The 24932-nt window shown below is 35.7% G+C and overlaps 1 long non-coding RNA gene across 1 annotated transcript in view; it reads left to right on the top strand.

Moving 5' to 3' along the window:
• Positions 1-24073, top strand: part of LOC132523054 (uncharacterized) — a 54152-nt gene extending 30079 nt beyond the window's left edge. The window contains exons 2-4 of the long non-coding RNA XR_009541413.1: positions 5608-5666; positions 13697-13773; positions 23969-24073. This is a non-coding gene — a long non-coding RNA (uncharacterized LOC132523054). The remainder of the gene's footprint in view (positions 1-5607; positions 5667-13696; positions 13774-23968) is intronic.
• The last annotated feature ends 859 nt before the right edge of the window (positions 24074-24932 follow it).

Raw genomic sequence — 24932 nt, forward strand, 5'->3', positions numbered from 1 at the left:
GTAGACAAAAACAAACAAACAAAAAGCCTCAAGAATAGTTTTCTTTCTCTGTTCACATGACAGCGAATGGAAAAGCTCAACAGAGAACCAGTAAGGTGCTCCAGCATCTGCTCTTGAGCCAAGACACATGTGGATTGATTCACCCAGAGCAGCAACCTCAAAGACTTGTAGGCCAACCCAAAACACACTCCACAATCAGTGCACTGGTGGGCTGTTCAATCCGCCTACACTGGCAATATAAAATCCCTGGCAGGCCAGCCTAACACTGATTCAATATCTAGGTAACTAATTACCTGATCTGCCTTCAGAGGCAGCAACAAAATCCCAACAATTTGACCCATCCTCAGCTCAACACTAGGGCAGGGAATGGAACCCTATATTAAACATAGCAGTATCATTCATAAAGCCTGATATAGCCCACCCCTTCACCAAATGACATAGGAGACACAGCCTATTGGCTTCTGTTTCTCACATCTCCAGATATGAATATGGACCAGTGACACCAGTTAAATCCAGAATGTTAGAATAGATCAAGCAGAAGAAAGGACACTCAGCTCAAAGATGGGTCATTGATAATTATTCAGTTAAAGTAGAAAAAAAGAATAAAGAAAGCAAGCAGCTTATAGGACACCGACAAGAAGACCAGTATACACATGATGGAAGTCATAGAAAGAGAGAGAAAAAAAGAGAAAGGACCAGATAGCTTATTTAAAAAAAAAATAATGGCTGAAAATTTCCCAAATCTGAAAAAAGAAATGGGCATCCACATGCACAAAGCCCAAAATGTCTCAAATGAGATGAATCCAAAGAAACCCAGATGAAGACTCATTAAAACTGAAAAGTCAGAGACAAGAAATTCTGAAAGTGGCAAGAGGAAACAACATGTCACATACAAAAGAACCACCATAAAACTGTGAGTAGATTTTTCAGCAGAAATTTTGCAAGTCTGGAGGGAGTGGGATGATGTAGTTAAAATGCTGAAAGAAAAAACTATCAACTAAGAATGCTATACCTGGCAAAACAGTCTTTCAAAAAATAAAGAAGACATAAGGACATCACTAAACAAACAAAAGCTGAAGGAGTTTATCACTGTAAACTGTAATAAACTGTAAGGCACTGTAAGTGCTAATGAGATTTTTTAAAGTTGAAAGGATGCTAAACAGCAACATGATAGTGTAAGAAAGTATGAAATATACATACATATATATTATATAAACATATAAATGTAAACTCATCTATAGATAAAACCAGAATACATTATAACTTTAATTGTGATGGGTAAATTACTTTTAATTTTAGTATCAAAGTCAATGATGAAAGTATTAAAAATAACTAAAACTGAAAAACATGTTAAAGAATACACAGTAAAAATTGAAATATAAGTTGTGACAACAACAACATAAAGTGTGAGCTAAAGAGAAGTTAAGTGTAGAGTTTTTGTATGCAATTGAACTTAAGTTGTTATCAGCTTAACATAGACTACGTTAACTATGATATTTTATGTAAGCCCCAAGGTAACCACAAAAAATATACTTATAGAAGTTACACAAAAGAAAAAGGAATTAATGCATATAAAATACAAAAAAATTCAAAATACAATGGAAGGCAACAAGAGAGGAAAAAAGACATATAAAAGAACAAAAAAGATTAATAGAAAACAAAGGACAAAATGATAATATTAGATCATTCCTTACCAATAATAACTTTAAACATAAATGGATTAAACTCTCCAATTAAAAGACATAGAGTGGCTGAATGGATGTAAAAAAATAAGACTCAATTATATGTTGTCTAGAAAAAATCCTCACTTTAGATGTAAGGAAACACATAGGCTAAAAGTGAAGATTGGAAAAAGATATTCCCTATAAATGGTAACCAAAAGAGCAGAAATGACTAGACATATCAGACGGAATAAACTTTAGGTCAAAAACTGTCAAAAGAGTTAAAGAATAACATTATATAATGATAAATGGAGTAATCCACCAGGAAAGTATAAGAAATATATATATGCACCCAACATCAGAGCAATATAAATATATAAAGCAAACATTGACAGAACTGAAGGGAGAAATAGACAACAATTCCATAAAAGTAGACTTCAATACCCCACTTTTAACAAAGGATAGAACATCTAGACTGAATATCAACAAGGAAATAAAGGATTTTATAGCACTATAGACCAAATCAATCTAAAAGACATATACATAATATCCCACCCAACAGCAGCGGAATACAGTTTCTCAAGATTACATGGATGTCTCTTCAAAATAGATCACATAGCTACAAAACAAATCTTAATAAACTTAAAGATATAGAAATCATACCAGGTATCTTTTGTGATTACAATTAAATGAAACTAGAAATCAAAGGCAAAGGGAAAAATGGAAAATTTACAAATAGGTTGAGATTTAAAATCATACCATTAACAACATTGAATCAAAGAAGAAATCAAAAGAGAAACTAAAAAATGCCTTGAGACAAAAATGAAAATGCACATACTGTAACTTATGGGATGCAGCAAAAGCAGTACTAGAAGGGAAGTTTATCATGATAGATGCCTACCTCATGAAACAAGAAAAAATCTCAAACAGCTTCACATTCCACCTAAAAGAACTGGAGAAGAACACACTAAGCCTAGAACTAGTAGAAAGAGAGAGATAACAAAGATCAGAGTGGAAATAAATAGAAACTAAAATTACAGTACAGATAGCTTATTTTTTGAATAAAAAATAAATAAAATAAAAATATGTGATACACAGACACGCACATCCATTTTCTTGATCCATTCAGCCATCAATGGACACTTAGACTATTCCATGCCTTGGCTATTGTAAATAATTCTGTAGTGAATATGAGAGTGAAGATATCTTTTTGGTATAGTGATTTTGTTTTCTTTGAATAAATACCCAATAGAATTACTGGATTATGTAGTTCTATTTTTAATTTTTTGAGGAAACTTCAGGTTGTTTTCCATAGTGGCTATACCAATTTACATTCCTACTAAAGTATACAAGGGTCCCCTTTTCTCCACATCTTTGCCAATACTTGTTATTGCTTGTGTTTTTGATAATAGCCATTCTGACAGGTGTGAGGTTTTGTGGTTTTGATTTGTGTCTCCCTAATGATTACCGATGTTGAGGACCTTTTCATGTATGTGTTGGCCATTTGTATGTCTTCTTTGGAATAAATGTCTATTCACTTCCCACGCTCATTTTTAAATTGTTTTTTTTTTAATTGAGTTGTATGAGTTTTATATATATATTGTATATTAACCACTTATCAGATATATGATTTGCAAATATATTCTCCCATTTGGTAGGGTGCCTTTTCATTTTGTTGGTTTCCTTTGATGTACAGAAACTTTTTGGTTTGATGCAGTCCCACTAATTTATGTTTGCTTTTATTGTCTTTCCTTTCGGTGTCAAATCCAAAAAGTTATTGCCGAGATTGATGTCTAGGAGCTTACCCCCTGTGATTTCTTTTAGGAGTTTGATGGTTCAGGTCTTACATTCAAGTCTTTAATCCAATTTGAGTTGATTTTGTTTATGGTAAAAGATTGTGGTCCAGCTTCATTCTTTTGCATGTGGCTGTCCAGTTTTTCTAACACCATTTATTAAAGAGACTGTTCTTTCCCCATTGTGTTTTTTTTTTTTTTTCTTGCGGTATGCGGGCCTCTCACTGCCGTGGCCTCTCCCGTTGCGGAGCACAGGCTCCGGATGTGCAGGCCCAGCGGCCATGGCTCACGGGCCCAGCCGCTCCACGGCATGCGGGATCCCCCCCGGACCGGGACATGGACCCGCATCCCCTGCATCGGCAGGCGGACTCCCAACCACTGCGCCACCAGGGAAGCCCCCATTGTGTTCTTGAAAACTATGACTATGACTTTGTAATATAGTTTAAATCAGGAGGTTTGATGCCTCCAGCTCTTTTGTTTTTCTCAAGATTGCTTTGGTTATTGTGGGTCTTTTGTGGTTCCATAAAAATTATAGGATTTGTACTATTTTTGTGAAAAATGCCATTGGAATTTTTATTGGAATTGCATCAACTCTCTAGATCATTTTGCCTGGTGTGGACATTTTAACAATTTAATTCTTCCAATCCATAAGCATAAAATACCTTCCTATTTCTTTTTTGTCTTTTTCAGTTTCTTTCATCAATGTCTTTATAGTTTTCAGTGTACAGGTCTTTCATCTCCTTTGTTAAAATTATTCCTAGGTATTTTATTCTTTTTGATGTAATTGGAAATGAGATTTTCTTAATTTCTCTATCAGAAGTTAATTATTAGTGTATAGAAATGCAACAAATTTTTGTGTATTGATTTTGTATCCTGCAAATTTACTTATTAGTTCTAACAATTTTTGGTGGAGTCTTTAGGATTTTTTACATATATCATCTGCAAATATGATAGTTTTGTTAGTTTTATTTTTTCCTTTCTTATTTGGATGCCTTTTATTTCTTTTCTTGCTTAATTGCTCTGGCTAAGACTTCTGGTACTATGTTGAATGAAAGTGGCAAGACTGGACATCCTTGTCTTGTTCCTGATCTTAGAGAAAATGCTTTTAGTTTTCAGCTTTTTACCTTTGAGTGTGATAAGAGCTGTGAGCTTGTCATATATGGCCTTTATTGTGTTGAAGTGTGTTCTTTCTATACCCAATTTGTTGAGAGTTTTTATCATACATAGATGTTGAATTTTGTCAAATGATTCTTTGCATCTATTAAGTTGATCGTATGAGTTTTATTCTTCATTTTGTTAATGTGGTGTAAAACACTAATTAATTTGTGTATATTGAATCATCCTTGCATCCCAGAAATAAATCCTACTTGATCGTGGTGTATGATCCATTTAGTGTATTGCCAAATTCAATTTGTAAATATTTTGTTGAGGATTTTTACATCTATCTTAATCAGGGATATTGGCCTATAGGTCTAATGTGTCGTTTTAAGTCCAGTGCTTCTTTTTTGATTTTCTGTTTGGATAATCCACCCATTGATAAAAGTGCGGTATTGAAGTCCTCTACTATTTTTGTATTGCTGTCCTTTTCTCCCTTTAGGTCTGTTAATATTTGCTTTATAGATTTATATGCATGCATAAATATTTACAAATTTATATCCTCTTTCAATTGAAGCAAACTTTCTGTAGGCTAAGTAGTCTTATTTATACCCATGACTAGGAGACAGTGTTACAAAGTAGGCATCAGTCTGAAGCATTATTGCTAGGTTCAAATACCAGGACTTATTCTTACTAGATATGTTGATTAAATTCTCATGGAGTTGGTTTCTTTTCTTGTAAAATGGAAATGAAATGTATATCTTCTGGGATGGTTTTGGTGGTTAAATGAGATAACCCAGGTTAAATATTAGGGACAATGCCTACCATATTAAATGTTTGATAAATAATAGTTTTATTATTTTTAAATAAAACCAACAAATGATTTCACAAGTTTCTAGTTAATTCTGTCTACAAACTATTCTTTCTTTTATACTGAACAGGAAATAACTTTCTAAACAAATGGATTTTCATTAAAGAGTCTGTTTGAAGCAGCGTTTCTGTGTGTGATTCTGTATCTTTAGAAACATCTGCACCTTAATACTTTGTTTCTTTTTCAGCAAGCAAGAAAAACAGAAAATACACACTATGAATTTCCAGCTTTTTCTAAGCCTTTAAGGTAATTTTTGTCATCAATTTTCCTCTAACATTTTATCTTCTGTTTTGTTCACTTCTCTGTTTTTCAGGAGCACAGGATTTTGCATAACAAACTGGAGAGTCACTTCCTTTTTCCTTTGAAATGGATACTTTTCCTGGCTCCTTTAATTTTGGCATAAGTACAAGAGGTATGAAAACTCTTTCAGATTTAATAATGTAAAACAAAATCTTTCTGAGAACATTTGAGTTGAACAGTTTTAAAAGGGAAAACTGCATAGTTTAAAGTCATTTCCCCTGTCTCATTGTGAGGTATTTTCCTTTCAGCTCATCTTTAACAAAAGATCCATTTAGTTAATTCTATATTTCTTAGCCTTGGAGGCATGAACATATGAAATGGGCAAGACAGCTATGATATTTTAATAGTATTTAAAAAAAATAAACGGCTTTTTAGAACAGTTTTAGATTTACAGAAAAACTGCAGATATAGTACAGAGTTCCCATATATGCTCATGCCCATTCTTTCCCCATAAGGAACATTTTACATTAAATGGTACACTTTTCACTGCTGAACCAATATTCACACATTATTAAGGTCCATGTTTATTTCAGATTTCCTTAATTTTTACCTAATGTCTGTTTTTAGTTCTAAGACCCCATCTAGGACACCATGTTATGATAAGACATCATGTCTTCTTAGGTTCCTCTGGCTGTGGCATTGTTGTTTTTGATGACCTTGACAGTTTTGAGGAGTACTGGGCAGATGTTTTGCAGAATACCCCTCAATTGAGGCTTATCTGAGTTTTTAAATGATTAGATTGAGATTATAAGTTTTTGTAAGGAAGGCCACAGAGGTGAAGTTCCATTTCATCACATCATATCAAGTGTGCCTCCTGTCAACTTGATATCACTGTTGATGGTGGTCATCTAGCTTGTTGGTGTTTGTCCAACTTCTCCACTGTACAGTTACTCTTTTTTTCCCTTTTTTCATATTGTACTCTTTGGAAGGACGTCACTTTGCACAGCCCACATCTAAGGAATGGGGAATTATGCACTTCCTCTAAATTCCTAACACCCACTAGTTCTTTTATTGTTTTTTTACTGCCTTTTGCAGAATGTCATATAACTGAAATCATATATTAGGTAGATTTTTCAGATTTTCTTTCACTTAGTAGTATGTACTTAAGGTTCATCCATGTCTTTTTGTTGCTTCATTTCTTTTTATTACTGAATGCTATCCCTTGTGTTGATAAAACCAGTATGTTATTCATTCACATATTGAAGGTCATTTTGGTTTCTTTCAGTTTTTGGTGATTGTGAATAAAGCTGCTATAAACATTCATGTTCTGGTTTTTGTACGAACATAAGTTTTCAAATTACTTGCATAAATACTGAGGAGTACGATTGTTGGATTTTATGGCAAAACTATGTTTAACTTTGCAAGAAACTTACAAACTGTCTTCCAAAGTGTTTGTACCATTGTGCTTCTACCAGTAATGAATGAGAGTTCCTCTTGCTCTGTGTCCTTACCAGCAATTTGTATTGTCTGCTTTTTGGGTTTTACTCATTCTAACAGGTATGTAGGGGTATTTCATCGTTTTAACTTGCAATTTCCTCATGACAAATGATGTTGAGAATCCCCTCCTCTGCTTATTTGCCATCTGTACATTTTCTCTGAGTGTTTGTTCAGATTTTTTCCCCATTTCTAAATTGGGTTGTTTGTATTATTATTGTTGAGTTTTTAGGGTGATTTGTATTTGGGTCAAATCCTCTATCATATATATGTTTTGTTATAATTTCTCCCATCTGTGACTAACTTTTAAAATTCTCTTTACTGTGTTTTCCACAGAGCAGAATTTTTAACTGTAATAAAATCCAATATGTCATTTTTATTCTTTTATGAATCATGCTATTGGTGTTATATCTAAAAATTTGTTGTCAAAGCATCCAGACATTGTCTTATGTTTTCTTCTGGAAGTTTTATAGTTTTGTGTTTTATATGTATGTTTATGATCCATTTTGAGTTAATACTTAACGGAAGTTGTAAGGTTTGTGTCTTTGGATGTTCAATATTCTCACCAACATTTGTCAAAAGATGATCTTTGTCCATTGATTTGACTTTATTACTGCAACAAAAATCAGTAGACTATATTTGTGTGGGTTTGTTTCTAGGCTCTCTGTTTTGTTTCATTAATGTGCACATTCTTTCACCAATACCATGTGCTTTTTTTTTTAAACTATAGCTTTATAAAGTGAGCCAGATAGCATAGTCCTCCAACTTTGTTGTTCTTTAAAATTATGTGGGTTATTCTAAGTCTTTGGCCTTTTTTAAAAACTTTAGAATCTGTTTATAAATATCTACAAAATAACTTCTTGGGTTTTTGATTGTAATTTCGTTGAATGTATAGATCAATTTGGGAAGAATGGACATTTTAATAATATTTAGTTTTTTCAATCCATAAACATGAAATACTTCTCTTTTTACATAGATGTTCTTTGATCTTTTTAATCAGAGTCTTTTAGTTTTTCACACTTAGATCCTGCACATATTTTGTTATACTTAAACCTAAGGTTTTTTTTTCATCTTTTTGAGCTATTGGCAAATTTTTAAATCTCCAAATATTTGGAAATTTCCCAGCTAATTTTCTATTTTATTTATTTATTTATTTATTTATTTTTTGCGGTGCGCGGGCCTCTCACTGCTGTGGCCTGTCCCGTTGCAGAGCACAGGCTCCTGACGCACAGGCTCAGCGGCCACGGCTCACGGGCCCAGCCGCTCCGCGGCATGTGGGATCTTCCCGGACCGGGGCACGAACCCGTGTCCTCTGCATCGGCAGGCGGACTCTCAACCACTGCGCCACCAGGGAAGCCCTCTATTTTATTTTTTATTTCTAGCTTAACTCTGTAGTGGTCTGAAAACATACTTTATATGAGAAGTTTGATAGTCACAGAAATAGTAAAGACATAGAAAATATGAATGACCCTGTCAGACATCTTGATCTGACACTGTTGGAACACTATGCCCTATCTGTGTAAAACACACATTCTTTTCAAGTGTGCATGGAACATTCAGTAAGATATACCATCTATAGGACCATAAACTGAGACTCAATCAATTTCAAAATTTTGAAATAGTTAAAGTATGTTATCTACTATAACAATCAAATTAGAAGTTAATACTAAGATATCTAGAAAAGCCTTTAACATTTGCAAACTGAGCAATACACTCCCATATAATCTATGTGTCAATAAAGAAATCTCAAGAGAAATTCAAAAGCTGTTTCAAACTGAATGGTATGAATAATAAAACATCTAAATTATGTAGTTTGCAGCTAAAGCAATGCTATTATTAGGAAATACTAGACACATGCTATTAGAAAACACTAGAAAATGCTATTATTAGAAAATTTCTAATAAGAAAGACTCAGGGAAGAAAAAGAGTAAATTAAACCTAAAGCAGGCAGAAGGAAGGAAATAATAAAGAGTAGAAACCGAGGAAACAGAAAATTAGCAAAGCCAAATTTTCTTCATTGGAAAAACTAATAAAAATGATACGCCTCTAGTGAGGATAATCAAGAAATAAAAGAGAAAACATACAGTACCAATTTCAAGAAAGAAACAGGTGATATCACTTCAGACCCTACAGGCATTAAAGGGATAAAAGGGATATTATGAATAACTTCATGAAATGAATAATTTCCTTGGAAACATACAATTTATCAAAAGTAATTTAAGATTACATAGAAAATCTCAATTGCTATTGATCTGTCAAAGAAATTGAATTTATCAAAAGCTTCTGCTCGAAGAAAATTTCATGCACAGAGCATATAAAAAAGTTTCACAGTGGGGTTCAAGACAGCAATGCAAGAAGATGCTGAACTCACCTCCTCTGACAGACACACTGAATATACAGCTACATATGGAACAACATCCTCTGGAAAAAACCTAAAAACTGACTGAGTAGCTCCTAAACATACATACAGAAGACGAACAAATGGCCAACAGGCACGTGGAAAGGTACTCAACATCACTCATCATGGGGCAAGGCAAATTAAAACCACAATGAGATATCACCTCACACTTGTTACAGTGGCTGTTATCAAAAAGATAAGAAATAACAAGTGTTGGCAAGGATGTGAAGAAAAGGGATCCCTTGTGCATTGTTGGTGGGAATGTAAATTGGTCCAGCCGCTATGGAAAATAGTTTGGAAGTTACTCAAAAAACAAAAAATAGAACTACCATATGATCCAGCAATTCCACTTCTGAAGAAAACGAAAACACTAACTCAAAAAGTAGATTCACTCCCATGTTCATGAAGCATTATTTAAGTAGCCAAGAAATGAAAATAACCTAATTGTTCATTGATGGATGAATGGATAAAGAAAATGCAAATAAAGAAGTGTGTGTGTGTGTGTGTGTGTGTGTGTATGCTAAGTGAACTGTCAGCCAGATAAAGATAAACACTACATGATTTTACTTATATGTGCAAGGTAAAATAACAACAAAAATACAGAGAAAAAAAAAAGCTCACATAAAGACAACCGATAGGTGTTTGCCAAAGGCAGGGGGTGAGGGATGAATGAAATGGGTGAAGTGAGTCAAAAGGTTCAAACTTCCAGTTACAAAATAAATCATGGGGATGTAATATACAGCATTGTTGCTATAGTTAATAATACCATATTGCATATTTGAAAGATGGTGAGAATAGATGTTAAAAGGTCTTATTGCGGGACTTCCTTAGTGATGCAGTGGTTAAGGATCTGCCTGCCAATGCAGGGGACATGGGTTCGAGCCCTGGTCCAGGAGGATCCCACATGCCGCAGAGCAACTAAGCCCGTGCGCCACAACTACTGAGCCTGTGCTCTAGAGCCCACGAGCCACAAGCACTGAGCCTGTGCACCACAACTACTGAAGCCCGTGCACCTAGAACCCGTGCTCCGCAACAAGAGAAGCCACCGCAATGAGAAGCCCGCACACCACAACGAAGAGTAGCCCCCACTCACCGCAACTAGAGAAAGCCCGCGCGGAGCAACAGAGACCCAACACAGCCAAAAATAAATAAATAAATTGATTTTAAAAAAAGTTCTTATCGCAAGAAAAAAAATTACAGCTATATATGGTGACCAATGTTAACTAGTTTTATTGTAGTGATCATTTTGCAGGGTTAGATCACTATTTTGTATACCTGAAACTAATGTTTTATATTGACTATACCTCAATTAAAAAAAAATAGTAAAATTTGCCTTGGGTTTCCCTGGTGGTGGAGTGGTTAAGAATCCGCCTGTCAAAGCAGGGGACACGGGTTTGAGCCCTGGTCTTGGAAGATCCCACATGCCTCAGAGCAACTAAGCCTGTGCACCACAACTACTGAGCCTGTGCTCTAGAGCCCATGAGCCACAAGTACTGAGCCCGTGTGCCACAACTACTGAAGCCCGCGCACCTAGAGCTCATGCTCCACAATGAGAAGCCACCGCAATGAGAAGCCCGTGCACCGCAACAAAGAGTAGCCCCCGCTTGCCGCGACTAGAGAAAGCCCGTGTGCAGCAACGAAGACCCAATGCAGTCAAAAATAAATACATAAAGTAGATTAAAAAAAATAAAAATAACCTTTAAAAATAAAATAAAATTTGCCTTAATAAAAAAAAGAATATCAAGAATAGAAAATTGAAAGTATTTGAGTATGACAGTACAAAGTGTGTGCTGGGTCTAGGAGATTTCAGGCTAGAGAATGGGTCAAAGGAACACTTGGGGAGAGCCTTGGTTGCTCTGTGGCTTACATTAGTTTCTAATAAATAATTACTAAAACCACAACAACTACTCCTGCAGGAACATGTATGTAGTTAGTATAATACATAGTCATTTTTGTAACTTTTTCTTTTGATGTCACTCTATATATATCTTTTAGTACTCTGTCGAAAAGCACCATATAACATATTAATATGAAAAAAAGGTACTACAGTTAAGTGTATAACAATATTACACTATGTAGAAGAGAATTTTAAGGACCATTAACCATTTCTGTTTAAAGTGGCTTCTGGGGGTTAAATATCCTATATTTGAAAATGATATCACATTATCAAATATGCTCTTCACCTTTTTTAGTCTTATTTTAACCTCATTCTTCACAATTTCATTTTGAGCAATGCTATATATTTACCTTTGAAATCACTGCTACTGTTAAAAAAATAGGTTTCTTTCCAGAGCATTCTCATATATAAATCTTGTCTTCAAAGGAAATACAGATCTTCCTTGCTTACAGTGGGGTTATGTCCTGATAAACCCACTGTGAATTGGAAACATCTTAAGTCAAAAATGCATTTAACAGACCTAACCTACCCAACATCATAGCTTAGCCCAGCCTGCTTTAAACATGCTCAGAACACTTACATTAGCCGACTGTTGAGGAAAACCGTCTAACACAATACCCATTTGCTGAATATCTCATGTAATTTATTGAATCCTGCGCTGAGGGTGAAAAACAGCATGGTTGTGTAGGTAGAGAATGGTGGTGAGTAGGTTTCGGTTAGCTTACCCTCGTGATCACGTGGGTGATGGATAGCTGTGGCTGCCACTGCCCAGCATCACAAGAGAGGATCAGACCAAATATTGAAAAAAGTTCAAACCTCAGAATTCAAATACAGTTTCTATTGAATTTGTATGGCTTTCTCACTATAGTAAAGTCAAAAAATCATAAGTCAAACCATCATATATTGGGAACCGTCTGTACTTCCTTGCTGGGTTTCATTCATTCTCAGATTACTTTAGTAATATTAAAAATGCCAGAGAGATTTGTAGGGATTCAAACATTTTCTCCTCAAATCATATAGATTCACCCTCAAAAGCCACTATTACATCTAAAGTGGCTGTATTTTCAACTACTACCTACCTGTCCAACTGAGTGACATTTTTAGATAAGAGTTGGTGGCTTTGTCTAGTTGCCCTTGGCTAGCCTCTGAACCATAGCATATAGAATTCATCCTATTTCTGGTTGTTTTGTAAAGCATGAAATGAAGAGGCTTGAGCAGAGAAGAAAAATCCAAAATTCCCCTTAGGTGATTAGGATTTTGGTCCTAAAATCCAGGTCCAGATTATCTCACTCTTGAATTCATTTAACTAAGTCTTTCTGAGAGTGGAAATTGATGAGCTAAAATGGATGCTGGGTGATGTCCTCAGCTACTATACTTAAGGCAGGCATCTTTAACAAGGAAACACATCCCTATTCAGTTTTTGGATAATAATTTGGATTATAGCCAGTAGGCTTTTGTATTCCCAACTCAATATCAGTTGCTGGGGAGCACTCAACGATTTTTTATTAAAATGCCCTCATGGGTTTGTCCAGAAGTATTTTAAATTTTGGGTACCACTCATTAACAACAGGCAATGAAATTTGCTTCCTCACTAACGTTGATTGAATACAGTGGCCAATTTATCCTAGTTGTGTGGGTAATATATATCATGTAAAAATTTTCAGGATTTTCTCTGAGGCCACAAGCAGCCACTCTAAGTGTGGAAAGAGTTATTTCCACATAATAAATGGCTTTTTCTTACTCTGGACCAAAGGCTGGCATCATACAGTATTTCATGATATTCTCTTTGAACTTCTCCAAAGTCATGGTCTCTTTTAGTATTGTGAGGTTTGGGATCTTGGTGGTGACTGCCTGTTTGGCACAATGATCGACAAGGTCATTTCCTTTTGCTTAGATATCTCTCTTTGAATGGGCTTCTATCTTGAAAATAGCCAACTCCTTAAAAAAAATTATAGCTATTAAAGTGTCCCGGGAGGGTGGGAGGGAGGGAGACGTAAGAGGGAAGAGATATGGGAACATATGTTCATGTATAACTGATTCACTTTTTTATAATACACCATTGTAAAGCAATTATACTCCAATAAAGATGTTAAAAAAAAATGTCCCTAATATGCTGGCCATTCTAAACTAGGGTTCCTACTTAGGTTAAGCAGCTTTATTTTTCTCTAAAGCTTTCAGAAATAATAGACTATTTCCAAAGTATTTCTACTATTAGTGTGTGTATAAAACCCTATTCTTTTTATTTAGCCAGGAAGCTATTGGGATCGCAACAAGTTCTGTCATCTGGGAAGGTTTTGCCTCTGGAAAGGAGTCATATTCTAGTGGTGAGTTGAGATCTGCTATAATATATTCAGCCTGATATTTTCTGGCTCTGTTATTAAGAGATGACTGAAGAGCAAGATTAAATCTAGATTTCTAGGGATGTTTTAATAAACTTATTAGGAGTGTTTTGATAAATCTATTAGATATTTGAAAAACAGCAATTAGGGAGTCATGAACTTCCCTTCTGTGGAAGAAGTGAAGTAGAATTTAAAGTATTACAAGGATGAATGGAAATGCAGTAAGAAATATGACTTGATAGGAAATAAGCCTTCTTACTGGTAAATATTGCATTGTTACAGTGGGTGGCAAAGTTTGGCAACTTAAACCATTAGGTTTAAGACAGACTCTAAAAGAAATTATGTTAGCAGAAGTCTCCACCATGTTGGCAATCAGCTTTAAATGAGGAGGACCTTGATACTGGGCTAATACTAGAAAAACAGTTGCCTGGTATTGATCTGTGATGATTCCATAAAGTTGAGTCAGAACACCAAGGGCTTGTCCAAATCTCTTATGTACAAATAGGTAGCAAGATTTATGACAAGGTAGGCCCATAGTGAGAGGCTGTTGAAGAGCTGATTTTTTAAAGCACAAACTGCCTATTCATGCTTAAATTCCCAGGTAAGAGATTTGGTTAACAAAGACATGGTTAAGTCTTACAGTATTGGAGCAATTCCTGTAAATTGGTGTGGTAGGCAGAATGCTTAAAATAGCCCCTCCCCCAGATTCGCTGATGTTCACACCCTGGTATAGTCCTTCCCACTTACATGTAGGTAGGGCCTGTGAACATGATAAATGGCACTTGTGTGACTAGATTTTGTTATATGGCAAAGGGGACAATATTTTACAGGTGTAATTGAGATCCCTAATTAGTTGACTGAGTGATTCAAAAGGGACATTATTCTGGGTGGGACTGACCTAATCAGGTGAAAGCCATAAAAGCAAGAGGCTCTTCCTCAAAGAGAAAGAAACAACCAGGTTGAAAGCTGCCAGTGGAGGGTGCCAACCTCTAGAGCTGAGGACATCAATGCTATAACCACAAGGAACTAAGTCCTATCAATAGCCTAACGAGCTTGGAAGAGGCCTTCCAGCTCCAGACAAGAACAGCAGTGTGGCCGATACCTTGATTTCAGCTTGTAAGACCCTGGGCAGGGGGCCCATCTAAACTGTGCCTGGATTCCTAATCCATGGGCATTGTGATATTATAAATGTGTGTTGGTTACTAACCAGGAAAAATTCTGAATCGTTACAATTTTTCAGAATTGAGAAATTTGCCTCCTCAACATAAATTACGACCCAAGAAATATACTTTACTTTGACGGAAATTTTACTTCTCTTCAGGAAGTGTATAGCCTAATAGAGAAGAAACAATAAATAGATAGATGGAATCAGTTTTAGAGCTCAACTGAACTTGAGTCCAAAAAAGATGACCAATATATGAGATAAAAATATAAGGAATGTAACTCAGGTCTTGGTTGAGGACTTTATTGATTTTCCGAAGAGAGAGCAAAGAAATAACTAAATAAAAAAGATGTTAAAGAACAGAAAACAGATTTATAGCTATAACATATGCACCAAAATAAGAGAATATTTGGATTTGGTACTATAAGGAAGTAGGAAATGATTATTAGATTTATACTCCTGAGATTTTGAACGGATCTGTATCCCTGCCCTTTGGATTATTTTTTCCTTTCCTTTTTTAACTTAGAGAATAGAAGTATTACAAAGAATGATACAAGGGTTAATGATTCATTTCTCTGTTAGGTTTTTATCTTTTTGATTTTAGTACTTCTTTTGGTTCTGGTTTTAGAGGGTATGGTCCAAACCTGGGGAGATATTTGGAGAGTTTAGTCTGATAGGTTCAGCTCAAATAATGTTGGAAAATCAGCATAATTTATGCCCAGAAGTATGATTATTCCTTAGACATTTAATTTCTATTAAGAGCACAGGGAAACCAATGTTTAAATTATCTATGACCTGATTATGATCTAGGAGTCCTCATGAATGTCCAGGAATAGGCCATCAGGAGAGCATCTATTTTAAAGTAAATCCTTCATCTCACTCCATTTAGTTAGTGGGTGTGATGTCACAAAGGAGGAAAGAATTTTCTCGCTTGAAGGTCTGAGGTTGACAAGCTGGGCCAGGCAAAGTGTTTGAAGGGTAGTGAAAGTACCTAGCACATGATAGCTGTTGGTTCCCTGTGAGAGGCTGGAGAAGAGTTTCAGGAAATATGACAGATGTCATACAACCTATCAGTCAAAAATTTGCAAGATTTTTCTTTAGTATTTAGAGAAATTGGCCCTTGAAATAAAAGGAAATTGGTCACTTGATTCCCCCTTGGAGAAACTTCATTAATTGCCCCACTTTATTTTTTTTTTCCTTTTGTATCTTAGCTAAAAAAACGGTGCAGCTATTTTTCCAATACCCTTTCTGTTCAAAGTGTACACATTTGAGGAGTTAAGGAAGAGTCTTTAAGAAAGAATTTTCAAGGGCAGTCTCCTGCCTTTGCTAAGCAGGATTTAATACAGTTTTACTGTCAAATTCTAGCTTCACTCTTTTTCTATATGAAATTTCACATTTTATTCTTCACTTTTTCTCACCAGAAACGATCTCTCTCTTGCCTCTCTCTCAGCTATATTCCACTTTTATTTTTACTCAAATCTTGTGAGTATGGTAGCTGGTTGCTGGGGCAGGGGGGTGGGCAGGAAGGTCCATTCTCTGAAGTTCTCCTTAAGCTGCAGTCCTAAGCAGGTACTATAAACAGTGGGACCCAGATCTGAGGTCTTCATGAGTGATCCTGGCCCTTCTCGAGAGGTAATGCTGGGCTTAGTATGAGTTCACCCTTCACAAGGGGTAGGGTTTTTTTTCTCCTCGTTTTTCTGTAACTATAGTGGGTTCCCATCTGTGTCCTTGGGCATCAGGTTTTGAGGACCTTGCATATTAAGGCTTTGTTTCCATAGGACAGATAAGAAAGATGAGATGGGTGGACATTAGGTATTTGGTATTTGCATATTGGTATTTCCTGTTTCACTCCCCAGACAGCACCTGGAGGGAAACTTTCTTAGGATTTTTTTCCAGTGTTCCCTGTGAGTACCTGTGGGGTTCCTGGAGGGGAAGTTTGCAGAAGGGTGCAAACTTAATTTGCTCGTGTCGCTCTCAGGCTCACCTATCCTCAGACTTGAGCAATTAGTTAAAATCTGGTTGATTCTTCTTACCAGCTTATATGCCACTCAGCATCTTATGTCTCAACTAAGCAAATTGCTGGATCCTGCGTCTCCCCGAGAGTGCTTTTCACATTCCTGATTTTAGTTAAAATGTTTTCCATTGAAATTTTTATTATCTAATTGAAAAAATTATTAATTTCCATTTTTCAAGGTTTTTTCTTATTGTAAGGGGGGGAACACTATCTATTTCTCCACATCTCTGAGAAGACATCAGAACCTAGCAGCAGCTGGTTTTTATGCAATTTTCCTACCATTTTGGTTGAATCTAAAGTATTTTCTAGTACTGTGTCTTAAACAAAGCCATTTTCTCTGGAAAGTCAGCTGATCACTAGCTGTGTAGAGTGGTTAGGAGATTATAATAAATCATAGAGTAAATTAGCAAGTAGTGCTAAATTCTAAGCTCCTGTTTTCATTTTTGCATGATTATTGTAATCAATTTTTATGAAGAGATTGCTTATACATCAAAAAATGAACTTGCTTTTTTATTAATTATATGACTCAACACTAATTTAAAAACCAATGAATTTGTTTAGATGGAACCAGAAATAATAATTTTATACTTTAATTCTTCATTCCATATTTGGTAGTGGGTAATTTGTTAACAGTGGCTCTATTTATGAGACTACAAGTCCATATAATAAGTCAATTTTTAAAATTAATATCGCTGTAAAACTGAGAGTTTGACTAAAATCCTAGCCTCAATAATTCATGTTAATATCAGAGGGGAAAATGTCATTTCAGATTAAAATCATTGGTAAGACACTGAGAGATAATTCCCACTGATTCTACCAGTGGGTTTTATTTACATATACATTCGTATCTATATATAAATATCTGTAGCTCTATATGTCAGTTTCTACATATCTATCTGGGTCTTTTTTATGGGTTATTCTCAGGTTAAACACAGTAATTCAAATAGGTTTATATTTCCCTTTTCTTAAATAATTTGAAGTGTAAGAAGTCCTCAGAGGAACTAAAATCTGTCATTTCATTTCTCAAACTCAACTAGCCCACAGGCTTATCTAAAAAGTCAAGGGGAAACAGAAAGGGTGTGTGTGTGTGCGTTTGTGTGTGTGTGTGTGCATGAGATCACCTTTATTAAATCATCAAACCATGTGCAATGTTGGTTTGTGAAGCTGGGGAATGTTTAAGAGGCCAAATATTTTAGTTAACACGGCTGTGATACTAAAAAATAGGGTTTATACAAAGTCCCTTCCTTGTTATAATATTTGACCCAGAGTGACACTGAGTATAATGAGCAGTACGGGTTATTTACCTGCATGTGATGTGTTATCCAACTAAATTTTAACAAATCCACATTTAAATTCTAGATGAAAGATACTGGATTTCGTTCTTGTTAAAAATTCACCAGGGCTTCCCTGGTGGCGCAGTGGTTGCGAGTCCGCCTGCTGATGCAGGGGACGCGGGTTCGTGCCCCAGTCCGGGAAGATCCCACATGCCACGGAGCGGCTAGGCCCGTGAGCCATGGCCGCTGAGCCTGCGCGTCCGGAGCCTGTGCTCCGCAACGGGAGAGCCCACAGCTGTGAGAGGCCCGCGTACCGCAAAAAAAAAAAAAAAAACACAAAAGAAACCCCACAAATAACAAATCCTGGCAAGGGACTTCCCTGGTGTCGCAGTGGTTAAGAATCCTGCCAATTCAGGGGACATGCATTCAATCCATGGTCCGGGACGATCCCACATGCCATGGAGCAACTAAGCTTGTGCGCCACAACTACTGAACCTGTGCTCTAGAGCCCATGAGCCCTTGCTCTGCAGCAAGAGAAGCCACCACAATGAGAAACCCGTTCTCTGCAACAGAGAGTAGCCCCTGCTCACCACAACTAGAAAAAGCCTGCGCGCACCAACAAAGACCAAACACAGCCATAAAATAAATTTTAAAAATAAATAAATAAAAATTTAAAAAACAGACAAAAAAACAAATGTTGTTGAAGATGTGGAGAAAAGGGAACCCCTGTACCCTGTTGGTGGGAATGTAAATTGGTGCAGCTACTGTGGAAAACAGTACGGAGGTTTCTCAGAAAACTAAAAATAGAACTACTGTACAACCCAGCAGTTCCACTCCTTGGTATATATTGAAAGAATACAAAAACACTAATTCAAAAAGATACATGGACCCCAATGTTTATAGCATTATTTACAATTGCCAAGATATGGAAGCAACCTAAGTGTCCATCAACAGATGACTGGATAAAGAAGATGTGGTGTGTGTGTATGTATATATATATAATGGAATATTACTCAGCCATAAAAAAAGAATCAAACTTGCCATTTGCAACAACATGGATGACTTGGAGGGTGTTATGCTAAGTGAAACAAGTCAGAGAAAGACAAATACTCTATGATATCACTTATATGTGGAATCTAAAAGATACAACAAACTAGTGAATATAACAAAAAAGAAACAGACTCACAGATATAGAGAATGAACTAGTGTTTACCAGTGGGGAGAGGTAGGTGGGAAGAAAAATATAGGGGTAGGGGAATAAGAAGTACGAACTATTATGTATAAAATAATCTATAAGGATATATTGTACAACATAGGGAATATAGCCAATATTTTATAATAACTACAAATGGAGTATAACTTTTAAAAATTGTGAATCACTATATTGTATACCTGTAACATATAATATTGTACATCAACTGTACTTCAATAAAAGAAGTTATACCATGAAAAAATAATAAATAAATAAATAGAAGTTAATTACAGGTTTCTTGTGTTGAAATCAAATAATTATAAATTTATAATATGAAAGAGTAGCATCTATTGACACATTATAATCTATTTAAAATTTTCTTATTCTTACCTTTAATTTATTAATTGTAGCTGTTCAATAATTTATGAGGTATTGCAGAGTAATAACTTCTGTCATTTATAATTTCATGTGTAAGCAAAGATAAATAAACTTTCAAAATGTAAAATGAGCTTACAAAATGTGCAGAGAAATGTAAAACATTTCAAGTTTATCATTTTATTTTTGTCACCATTAGTAATTATTTACAAGGTCTAATTCAAAAGAGTTATATGTTACAGCTATGCTTTCTAATCTATAAGAATTTTCGATGAATAATTTCTTAAACATACTTTGAATAAGCTGAGCTTTATCATATGACAAAGTACAGTTATTATTTACCTAAAGCAGTTATTTTTTGTTAAGTTTTTGAGAGTCTTACATAATTCTTCTAAATAAATTTCCCATCAATAGGAAATACATTTTCTCCACTTTTATGAGAAAATCACTCTATACAAGTTTATAAGAAAACATTACAAAATAAACTCTACATTTTTGCAACCATACTAGTCAAAATAAATCAATCACAGCACTATAATTAAATTGCAAAAACAAAATTCTGCCTTAAGCAGCCTTCAGTAATTAATGTGGCATTTAGCTTGCATCTGCTGAAATAACTTCCTAGGCCCAGGATGGAACCACCTCTGCCAGAGGTACTGCATCAGCAAACCAAAACTTAGATAACTTTCATGTCCCTGTGAATGCCCCACTTGACCAGAAATGCAGCATATCCATCAGTCAATCCCCAAACATCAAGTTGTAACTTCACCTGTTACATTATTATTATATATTTACATGTGATGACTACAGACAACTTAGTAGTGAGTTGTTATATCCTTTGATATTTAGTCAAGGTTTTGAAAAATTCCACTGCTATTGAACTATAACTAAATCCTCATGATTACTACAATAGGCATGAAAATCTACGTACACTGAGATCAAAGCTCCTTATGACAGGCTAGAAGAGGCCTTCACAAGTCCAGAAGGAGTAATCAAACTGGTAAATGAAGTTGATACTGAAAGCAGGAAACACAGTCAAGAAGCAGTTTCAACAGGCTAAAGTATTGATTATAGAAACTGGAAGAAAACAAAAAAGGATATCAGACAGCATTTTGTGGGGAAATTATAGGGGAGAAAAAATAACAGTGAATCCTCAGAGTAGATCCAGAAAACAGAGAGCTTCAATGATGACCCCAAGTGTGAAGAATGAACAATCATTAGAGGGTGTGAAGAATGAACAATCATGAGAGGGACAAGAAACACGGTGCCTCATTTGGCATAAAGGGGACCCCCATGAATTGAATATCTGAGCACCTGATGAGCAAAAGTAGTCTGAAATCAGAAGGACTTCTAAAGAAAGCTGTTAACATAATTTTATTCTTCAAATTTGAATGTGAAAGCATTTCTTTGATCTCTTCAGGTTTGTGAATAAAGACTATGTATAAAATATATTTGATTGCCATGTGTAAAGAACCAAGTCTATTGTTGTATTTTACATGGAGTAAGAATGATAGATTACGTAGTCTTTCACTTTCTTTAAACTTGATATTTAACCTTAATATTTGGGGACATAAAAAGAATTAAGAGATGCATGTCAGATTGTTCAGAGCAGAAATAAGGTGAAACAGTATAGTAATGAAATTGTCAATACTATCGCATGCTATAGTCTGCCCAATTATTTTCACCTGTCTTAGCTGAGGCTATTATTAAATACAACGGAGATTTATTTCTCACAGTTCTGGAGGCTGGAAATTCCAAGATCAAGGTGCTGGCAGATTTAGTGTCTGTGAGGACCCAATTCCTGGTTCACAGACAGCTGTCCTCTCTCTGCACCCTCACATGGCAGAAGGGGCAAGGGAGCTCTCTGGAATCTCTCTGTAAGGGCCCTAATCCCATTCATGAAGGCTCCACACTCATGACCTAGGCATCTCCCAAAGCCTCTACCACCATATCACTGGGGGTTAGGATTTAAATACATGAATTTAGGAGAGACACAAACATTCAGTCTATAGCAACTTCTAAATGACAAAATTGTAGTTTCATAAATCTATACTGCTAGCAGTCATCTATAATCTGAACACAGTTACAAGGAATTATATCAAATAACATTATTTCTATGATCTATCACAGAAGGTATATCTATATTTCCTGCTTACATCCTAGAAGGCTAAAAATGAGTGTGACCTTTACACAACACACACACAGATACACACACACTTTCTCCATTCTGCTTTCATTGCTACCACCTACTAATCAAAAATTAGGAACAGGGCTTCCCTGGTGGTGCAGTGGTTGAGAGTCTGCCTGCCGATGCAGGGGACACAGGTTCGTGCCCCGGTTCGGGAAGATCCCACATGCCGCGGAGCGGCTGGGCCCGTGAGCCATGGCCGCTGAGCTTGCGGGTCCGAAGCCTGTGCTCCGCAACGGGAGAGGCCACAATAGTGAGAGGCCCGCGTACCGCAAAAAAAAAAAAAAAAAAAAAATTGGGAACAAAAGGGAAGCTAACAGAGTTCAACGTGAAAAATTGAAGTAAATTGCTTCTCAAAAACTGAATAATTTTGTTTGGAGGTCAGTATGTGCAGAGAGAAAGACCATTTCCCTTTATTAGAGGATGCTAAATAAACAAATGTCTGCAGCTTTTTCATGTACTACTAGGGCATTTTGCTTCACATTCTATAAATGAAGGAAAGAAACTCTGTTATAACTAGGATAGACTGAATAATGTCTCTCTGAAGATGTCCACATTCTAATCCATGGAAAACCTGTGAATGTTACTTTATATTGTAAAAAGGATTGCTGGTGTGTTTAAGGATCTTGATATTGGGAGACCAGCCTGGATTATCTGGGTGGGTCCAGTGTAGTCATAAGGGTCCTTGTAAAAAATAGCAGTTGGTCAGAGAGAACAGAAAATGCTGCGCAGCTGCCTTGACAATGGGGGAAGGAACCACCAGCAGCCTCTAGAAGCTGGAAGAGGCAAGGACAAGTGTCCTACCCTGGAGCCTCCGGAAGGAAACAGCTCTGCTGACATCTTGATTTTATCCTTGTAAGACTCTTTTCAGGAATACTAATTATGTGTTTTGTTCATGATAGAACAACTTAAACCTGATGGTGACTGGGAGTGACACTAATACCAAATTTTTGGTCAATCTCTCATGTATGAGAAAATGACCAAAAAGGAAGAATTGTTAAATTAATTAAACAAGGAGGCCATTAAACTGAGGCGGCTCTAATACGTTGGTGGCTTTTGTGAGTAAACCAAAATCTAAGCCTGTAAATGCCTCAAGATTACGGAATCAAAACTTAAGGACAACCAATCACAACCAAGGAGGCTTTAAGCTAGAGCCAATTAAATAATTTCTTTGCTTCCACATTTTCCTCTAAGTCATTCCCAACTCCTGTCGATGGCATGCTCCTAACCACTTCTGGTTTGGCACTGCACAATTTGAATTGATTTTCTGCTCAAATAAACTCTTCTTTTTTTTTTTTTTTTTTTTTTTTTGCGGTACGCCGGCCCCTCACTGTTGTGGCCTCTCCCATTGCGGAGCACAGGCTCCGGACGCGCAGGCTCAGCGGCCATGGCTCACGGGCCCAGCCGCTCCGCGGCATGTGGGATCTTCCCGGACCGGGGCACGAATCCGTGTCCCCTGCATCGGCAGGCAGACTCTCAACCACTGCGCCACCAGGGAAGCCCCCAAAATAGCTATTAATGAAAATATATAATGCCTTTTCGTATACATTTGTGTTATTTATTTTCATTGATATATAAATAAAGAAATGCACCCTAATGCAGTGATAAATGATTTTTACTTACAAGATGATCAAGTGTAACACAATTCTGTATCTTACTGAGTTGCTATTTGTTGCATTTGTGGATTTTTAGCCTAACATCTCATACCACAAAATATTTTATTTATGAACCATGTGATCACTGTTTCACTGAGAAGATTCACAACAGCTAGGTTTTGAAAGATTTCTTTTTTAAACAAAACCCTTGAAAGATAATGGTTCCAGTCAAATGATTTGACATTAGCAAAGTTCCTAACTTTGAAGAAATGTCCAAGTTAATATACTTCCAACTACAATATTTAATATTAAACAGTGTTTGGTATTCAGTGACATTAATTCTGTGATGACTGTTTATTTCTCAATTTGTTTTTTTATAGACTTTCACAGGAACAAGGGAAGTGGTTGAATGTGGTTGTTTCAGCTCTTCAGTGAGTTTTTGTCTATAAACAAATGCATTGATATCCAAGTAACTGAAGGAGAGCACTGAAAGATCACCAACCAAAATATTCTGTAATTTAATCAAAATAAAAAGCAGTTTTTGATACACAAAATACTGTTCCAGTTATGATATTCAATAGTGTTTTGTAGAGTAACATTATATAATAATTGTAGTGTGCTTTTTTCAAAATTAATAAAAATATATTTGAATTAAAATTGTAAAATATAAATAATATATATTAGATAAAAACAGAAATTGCATTGTGTACAGAGAATACTAATCAAATAACTAGATAAAAAATAAAAATATTTAAAATGTTTCAGTTTTTAAAAAAGATACAGTCTCAGAATAAAATCCATAAAATTCACAAGAAATATAGCAAGCCAGGCAGCCAATTAGTTATAATTTAAAAATATTAAATTTTCCTGAGTTCTTAAATTCCAGTGAATAGACAAAACTGTTAAGAAACAAAAATAAAAAATGCATCAGTTTCCTTTAACCTTTTTACACTATGTGTTATGCTTGAAGGGAGATGTTATAATGTATTCTGTGTTCCCATGGGAAAAAAGTCATCAGAAATCCACAGAATTAAACACACTGTGTTTAGCAAGTCTCCAAGTACACAGTGAATGTTCACTAAATGGCACATAATAATCACCACAACAGTGATCATACTGAATAATATCTCAGCCTGATACATGTTTATAGGATACATTTACATGCTAATTTAAATGCATTTAAATTGGAAACTAGAACTTTCTTGTTTTGGGAATGAAATACTACCTTAGCAGTTGCTCATTAGTGGAACTTTAATAAAGATTATAGTCTTGACCTATGATTAAATCTTTGTTTTGTATTGAGTATGGTTTAGTGTTGATGCCAAACAATTGTTACATAATAGG

The sequence above is a fragment of the Lagenorhynchus albirostris genome, chromosome 7, assembly GCF_949774975.1.
Source record: "Lagenorhynchus albirostris chromosome 7, mLagAlb1.1, whole genome shotgun sequence".
Lineage (NCBI taxonomy): Eukaryota > Metazoa > Chordata > Mammalia > Artiodactyla > Delphinidae > Lagenorhynchus > Lagenorhynchus albirostris.